This window comes from Magnolia sinica, chromosome 14 (genome assembly GCF_029962835.1).
Source record: "Magnolia sinica isolate HGM2019 chromosome 14, MsV1, whole genome shotgun sequence".
NCBI classification, from domain to species: Eukaryota; Viridiplantae; Streptophyta; class Magnoliopsida; order Magnoliales; family Magnoliaceae; genus Magnolia; species Magnolia sinica.
Genome location: NC_080586.1, coordinates 41,316,617 through 41,323,815, shown reverse-complemented (window position 1 = coordinate 41,323,815; position 7,199 = coordinate 41,316,617).

Here is a 7,199-nt window from a genome sequence, read left to right as displayed (position 1 = left end):
TGCATTTCAGTCTGAGTTCCTTCTCTAATCACGATGGCCTTGAGAGGGTTGATCCGAGGGATGGGTTGATTGCAAAAGGGCCGATTAAAACTATATTGGGTTATCTTCCTGGCTGGCATAATGATTTCAAAACCAGCAAGATAACCCAATATGGTTTTAATCGACCCTTTTGCAGCCAACCCATCCCTCGGATCAACCCTCCCAAGGCCATCGTGATTAGAGAAGGAACTCAGACTGAAATGCACGGATATGAAAATTTGCTGTCACTCCAAGATTACTGTAAACCTCATACAATGTATATAACATGAAATGGTACATGAGCGGGACAACAATGTACAAAGTATATTCAACAATGAAATTAATACTCCGTATAATACAACATCTTTCCAAAAATCCTCCCATGCCCTGGACAAATATCGTCTACGGACTAGAGACAAGCAATCATATGCTATTGACTTCCTCCAATCAGCAGTGAATTTTTACATGTCTGTTCCCTCCAAGGTGAGACCGCTACACAAAATGTCAATGAATTTCATTACGAATATGCCGCAGTCATAACCATTGTGCTGCTTCGGCGCAAATTCATCCACTCTAACGGACCAATTCTTCCCTTCAAGCGCAATGCTGTCTCCAGTGGCATGGAAGAGAATGGGGAGTGCATCAGTCATGTTCTTCATCTGCTGCTTATACTTCGGCATTACATTTGTGCATAAGCTATCTACAACAACGATTTATCTTGCTCTAGGATAGATGACCAACAGAAACCAATGTGAATTTTCATAATTTATGGGCGCATAGACTTGTCCATGATTCACAAAATAATATATTAGTTAAAACATGATAGAACACATAACAGTAACAGATGATGTTCTGTGACGAGTGCATTACCCGTTCATAACACCAAATCGCTTTGGCGTATGGTTTATCTCGCTGCTTGGCAATTGCATAAGCCGGAGTCAGCTGGCCTATTAGCGAAGCCCGTTCTGATGCCGATTTTGAGGCCCGGTATGCGATCAAAATCGGCAAACACCCCTCAAGGCTTTGATGTTACAAACATGCTCAAAGTTCAATACATGTAAGAAAATAAAATCTTCAAACAAATTAAGGTTTGGCGAAATAAACAGTTACCGTAAAATACGTAGGACAGAACTTGCAATCCTGGTGATATGTTATTGAGAGGTCGTTATGCCTTTTTTCAACGAACTCGATGTATGTGTCGATAGCCTTATCAATAGGATAGTACGATTTAGTCATAGATTAATATAACAATTAATTATATGTCAATCAATGCATATAAAGAATAAATTAGTAATGATTACCTCGCTATCAACCCACGTATCTTTCATCCATATCGTACTAAACCATTTCCATGCCGGGATGTCCTTGTTTGCTTCATACCAGTCCTCTACCTCTTTCACCTCATGTGCGGATAATGCTCTAAAAGGATCCATATGTAGAGGAAATGGTATCGGAGAAGTAGCAAAAGCGGTTACTTGGTTGGGTTCGGGAACCGACCCATGGGTTGTGTCGAATGCAGACAGGGACAAGTACGGAGACATCTTGTAATATGATGGCTTCGATATCCTTTTGACTCTTCTTTCATAAACGGGATGAGAAGTGGATGCATTCAATATATTACCTTTGGCATTACTATACGATTGCACATCCAGATCCTCGTATCCAGGTTCTTTATCGTCAATATTTACTTTCCCTCTATTCCTCAACTCCTCACCCTCCTCCATCACAAAACGTTCCTTTTGTGTACGAGTACCTTCCTTCTCCTTATTAAACTCCTCCCTCTCATTCGCTAACTTTTCCTTCTCCTCAAAAAACAAGTCCTTCTCCCTCTTAAATTGTTCTTTCTCTTTCAGTAAGGTATCCCTCTCATTAAACATTGCTTCTTTCCTCCTTATCTCTTCCCTCTCTTTTCTCAATTCGTCCCTCTCCTTCTTCAATTCCTCTCTCCTTCTTCAATTCCTCTCTCTCCTTCTTCAACTCTTCCCTCTCAATCCGACATTCCTCCATAAAAAGAACATTCTTCATAATACCCACCCTCGGTCCCTCTCCCTCCACGCCTTTCTTATCATTATCATCTGACTCGTCATCCTCTTCATGATCAATCTCATTACCCTCCTCATCCTCCTCATCATCTTCCTGAGTCTCAGTGAGCTGCAAAATGTATACATGGATATGTCAGAGTAAGGATAACTTAACAATGGTAGATAAAATATAGTTCATTTTTCACAACATATCACCTGAAAACTGTCACACACCAAGCGAACGGCATCTGTTTCCCATTCTCGCAGCGTTGGTTCTAATTTCATTACTACTGATGTCTGCAAAAAAATAAAGAGTAATGTTAAATATAAAAGCATATACGTCAAGTTAAGCAAAGTAGATGGAAAAGATATATATATATATATATATATATATATATATATATATATATAAACTTACAGCTCTACTCTCGAAAATAGCATGTATTCTCTTGTACCTCCAACCCTTCCAGCCTCGATATTGAATGAAGCGTGGAATTTGATGGGGAACATATGAAACAACACATTCTTGTAGGGCTGGTAATATCTCTACTGCCCATACCTATTAGAACGAAATTGCACCCGATTAAAAATCTAAAATTAACTATAGAGGGAAAACATATAGAAAATAAAGGGTGTTCTTACTTGTAAAGGAATGACACAACCATACACAGTGTACCGAGGGAAACTTGATGCGGCAACGACAGATTCGATTCCTTGCGACATTGTATTGTATCCCAAACTACCCCAGGGATACCTATAAAAATCATCTAGTGAGTCCACCAGATGAATATAATCCATGTTACACCTGGTTTTCGGTTCGTTTTCCCTAAGAAAGTACTCCACAACTAGAAGTAGGGCAACCTTCACGACGTCTTCATGCTTATTGGTGTCAACTAATCTCTCAAACACGTCCATTAGGTGCTTCTTTAATACTGGATATTCTTTAAAGTATTTGTCTCTTAATGTACTCGTAGTGCAAGAAATATTTGGTACAGTAAGATCTCCAGTCTTAAGACCGATAATGAGGGCGAAGTCCATCTCAGTAAACTATAATCGTCTCCCCCTGATCTCAAACGCTAGATCACCTTTGTATCTTACAAGAAGAAGGTGAAATAGAGCCCCTATAAATCTAAATGATGTAATATGCAATAGAAACGAGAAAGGGGATTGCCTAAACAGATTTAGCCGACTATCGTGCTTCTCTACTCCACCCTTCACCTTGTCAAACCACCATGTCAGTGTACACCTAGATGTTGGGTTGGAGATTACAGCAGAATATTCGTCGCCTGCAGAGATGAATTGAAAAACATATCAAACATAAAATTCATAAGATAAACATAGTGGACAAAATCAGACATAATTGAAAACAATGTATCTATGATCTTATGAATAGGTTTGATAACAAACAAACAAGTTATCCTAATGAGCATGTTATCCATGTTAACACAATGAACATGGTGATGTATTATTGACATCCTTATACATTGGTGATCTAATATTCACAGACAATGATAGTGTTATGATTGATGAGTTTATAAAGGCTACTTCGTAAATTTGAAATGACAAATATGGGTCTTATGGCATATTATCTTGAATCAAGATAAATTAAATAGATGATGTAATTTTTACATTTGAGAACACGTATATTCATGAAACTCTAAAAATCATTGAGATGAAAAATTCTAAATTAGTGTGCATACTCATGGAAATTACGTTGAAATTGAGTAACGGCAAGAAAAACAATCTAATAGATCCTAAAGGGTTTCAAGTTGTTGATTAGAAGTTTTAAATACTTAACTCATACTAGCCTAAACATCTTGTATATTGTGGAATTACTTAACTACCACATGAAATTTCTAAGTTAGATTCATTTACAAGTAGGGAAAAAGATTTTGCATCATTTGAAAGGTATACTTGATCATGGTATTTATATGTGTGCTAAAGAATATACTCTTTTTTTCTTCACAAATAGTGATTACGTAGGCCAATTTATATAGACAATAAAAAAGTACGTTAGGCTACTTATTCTATATTTGAAGCGGTTCATTCACATAATTTTTAAAAAAGAAAGATGTGATAACAAACAAACATCACTGTTGGGCCCACTACGGTTTCAATGGTGGAAATCATTATGCCCACTGTTTACCGTGGTATCATCCACTTGATCTTTTGATATGCTTCAATTTGGGGCTAAACCGCTTAAATTAGATGGAAGAATGGATGGACAGCGTGGATATACTATGGGCCAAACTGGAAATTGAGCGGGACAAACTGAAAATTGAGCGGGCCAGGCTGGAAATGAAATTGAGCGGGCCAAACTGGAAATTGAGCGAGACAAACTGAAAATACAATGGGACAAAGTATAAAGATGATCATTTCACCATCTACCAAAATTACAAAGTATGTTATACATCCACCCATGCACTTCCAGCAAATATGAAATTGAGCGGATCAAACTACAAAATCAGCGGGACAAACTAGAAAATCATTATGCTCACTGTTTCTCGTGGTATGATCCACTTCATATTTCCATATGCTTCAATTTCAGGCTCAACCCCTTAAATTAGATAGAAAAACGGATGGATGGCATGGATATACTACATGAAACGGATTAGCTACTCCCCATGCCAGGCTGGTGGTTGCTGCTCTGTGGGCCCCATCATGATGTATGTGTTTCAACCATACCGTCCATCTATTTTTATATATCATTTTACAATATTATACAAAAAATGAGGTATATCCTGATCTCAATTGAACCACATTACAGGAAACAGTGTTTAATGAACATCAACCATTAAAAAGTTTTTGGTGGCCATAAAAGTATTGGATCAAGATGATCTTTGTTTTTACCCTTCATCTGGGTCTTTATGACGTAATAAACAGATTGGATTTCAGGTAAAGAGTACAGTGGGCCTCGGGACGATTTAAATGATGGATATTCAATCACTATTGTTTTCCTGTATTGTGGTATATCTAAGATTTATATCCTTCTTATTTTTAAGATAAAGCCCTAGATGAACTTTAAAAATGGATGAACGGAATGGATGAAACACATACATCATGGTGGGGCCAACGGATCACCGACCACCAGCCACGGGGCTGGTGTTAGGGGGAGTAGCCAATCTGTTTCCTATATTAAATACATTCAATGTGGGCCCAACTGAGTTTAAAATATACCTGTGGTGTGTACTTTCTTTATTGGACGGACCATTTTTAGAAGAAGACAAAATGTTGATGAGGAGGGCACACAGAAAGGGTGTTTTTTTGTCTTTCTAACAAGTGAGGAAAGGAGGTGAAAGCAATGGCAGTGAAACAGCAGTGGAAAGGGAGAGAAAAAGCAACAGTGAAAAGGAGGGAGAGAAAAAACAAACATTTGAAAGGGAGGGTAAAAGCAGCGGTGCAGGAGTTTTCGTCTTCGTTTTTCGAAAATGTAAAGAGGGAAGTGAGGGAGAGGAAAAGCAACGGCAGTAAAAAGAAGGGGTAGTTTCGTCCTCAAAGTTACTGTCCGCACGTGCTAGTCTAACTTGGTAACTTAAGTTTGTCTTCCTTCATAAAAACCGCTGGGTAAAAGGTTTTGTCTACAGTGGTCATTTTCTCCCACTTAAATGCAAATCCGCCCACCAAGATGATCCTACGTGCCACTTAAATGCAAATCCGCCATATATCCACCGATATCCAAACAAGGGCAATTTGATCTTATGTGGGATTACATAATCCTATCCCTTGTACGTAATACCCCCAAAAACCAGATTCCCAAACTCCCCTAGTATGTATTTTATCAAAATCGTCCGCGCATTTGGTGTGCTTGCTGGAGCAATTGAGCCCAAAAATAAGAAAGAGACAAAGATCAAGTGGACCACAGTGGACCACACTGCAGGAAGCAGTGGTGGATTAAACATCTGCCATTGAAACTTTCTGGAAGGCCACGTGAGTTTTGGATCAATTTGATATTTATTTTGCCTTTGTTTTTATTTTATACATATGTCTATGTGACATCATGAATGGATTGGACGGAAGATAAACATTTTTCCGAGCCTTATAAGTGTTTTAACAGTGAAATCATTGTCCCATTGCTATTTGTGGTGTGGTCCACTTGAACTTTGGATATGATTCATTTTTTGGATCATGCACTAAAATGATCTCGCAAAATGGATGGACGGTATGGATATAATAAATACATCATTGTGGGCCCAAGTAACCTTGATCTCCTTCCAACTGTTAGTACCGGATCGGGGCTCTGGGAGCTGAGCCGCTCCTCTTCGAGCGCCACGTGCACGCCAGCCAGGTCTGTTGTGTGTAGTAGTACACCCGCTATCCGACCCGCCTGGTACATCAGTGTTGGGTTTATGCTGAGCAAAGCTCACGTAGTAAAACAGAAAAACTATTTTGATACTTTGGGCAAAGAGAGGTGGATAATGCAAACGTCAAATCGTGGGATCTCAAGTCTAACGGGCTGGATAATAAGCTCTGGTCCAAACCGATGGGTAATTTCCAACCATTCACGTGTGCGCCACATCTTAACTACCCAATGGGTTGGAGTTCGCTGCAGTTTTCTGCCAAATCCACTCATGTAGTGATCACACTTGTATTTTACCATATATCAATGTTTGCTAACTATTTTTATTGCGTGAACCACATAATAAGTAGATTGTGTTGACTCGCTTTAGGCGATCATCGTGGACGGGGATTGCGTCCGCCCGTCTCGGACGCGGATTGCGTCTTCCCTCCGCTGTCTCCACCCTAGAACGGCAGCAGCTTTGAGTGGCACAGTGATGTATGGACCTTATCTACACTGTTATTCAGTTTTTCTCAGTCATTTTAGGATATAAATTAAAAAAATGAGGCAGATTTAAAACGGCTCAAGTGGACTACCCAATGGGAATTAAAAACTTCTTTAGGACCGTAGAAGTTTTGGATGAAGCTCATGTTTGTTTTTCTTCTTTTTTTTTTTTACTTCATCTAAGTCTATATAATTTTATAAATGAGTTGGATGGAAAATAAACATCACGTGGGCTTTAGAAAAGTTTCAATTTATCACCGCTGCTTCATGTGGGTGTGGTCTACTTGAGCTTTGGGTCTGCTTAATTTTTGGATTTATCACCTAAAATGATAGGAAAAAAAATGAATGAATGATGTGGATACGACCCATACATCACGGTG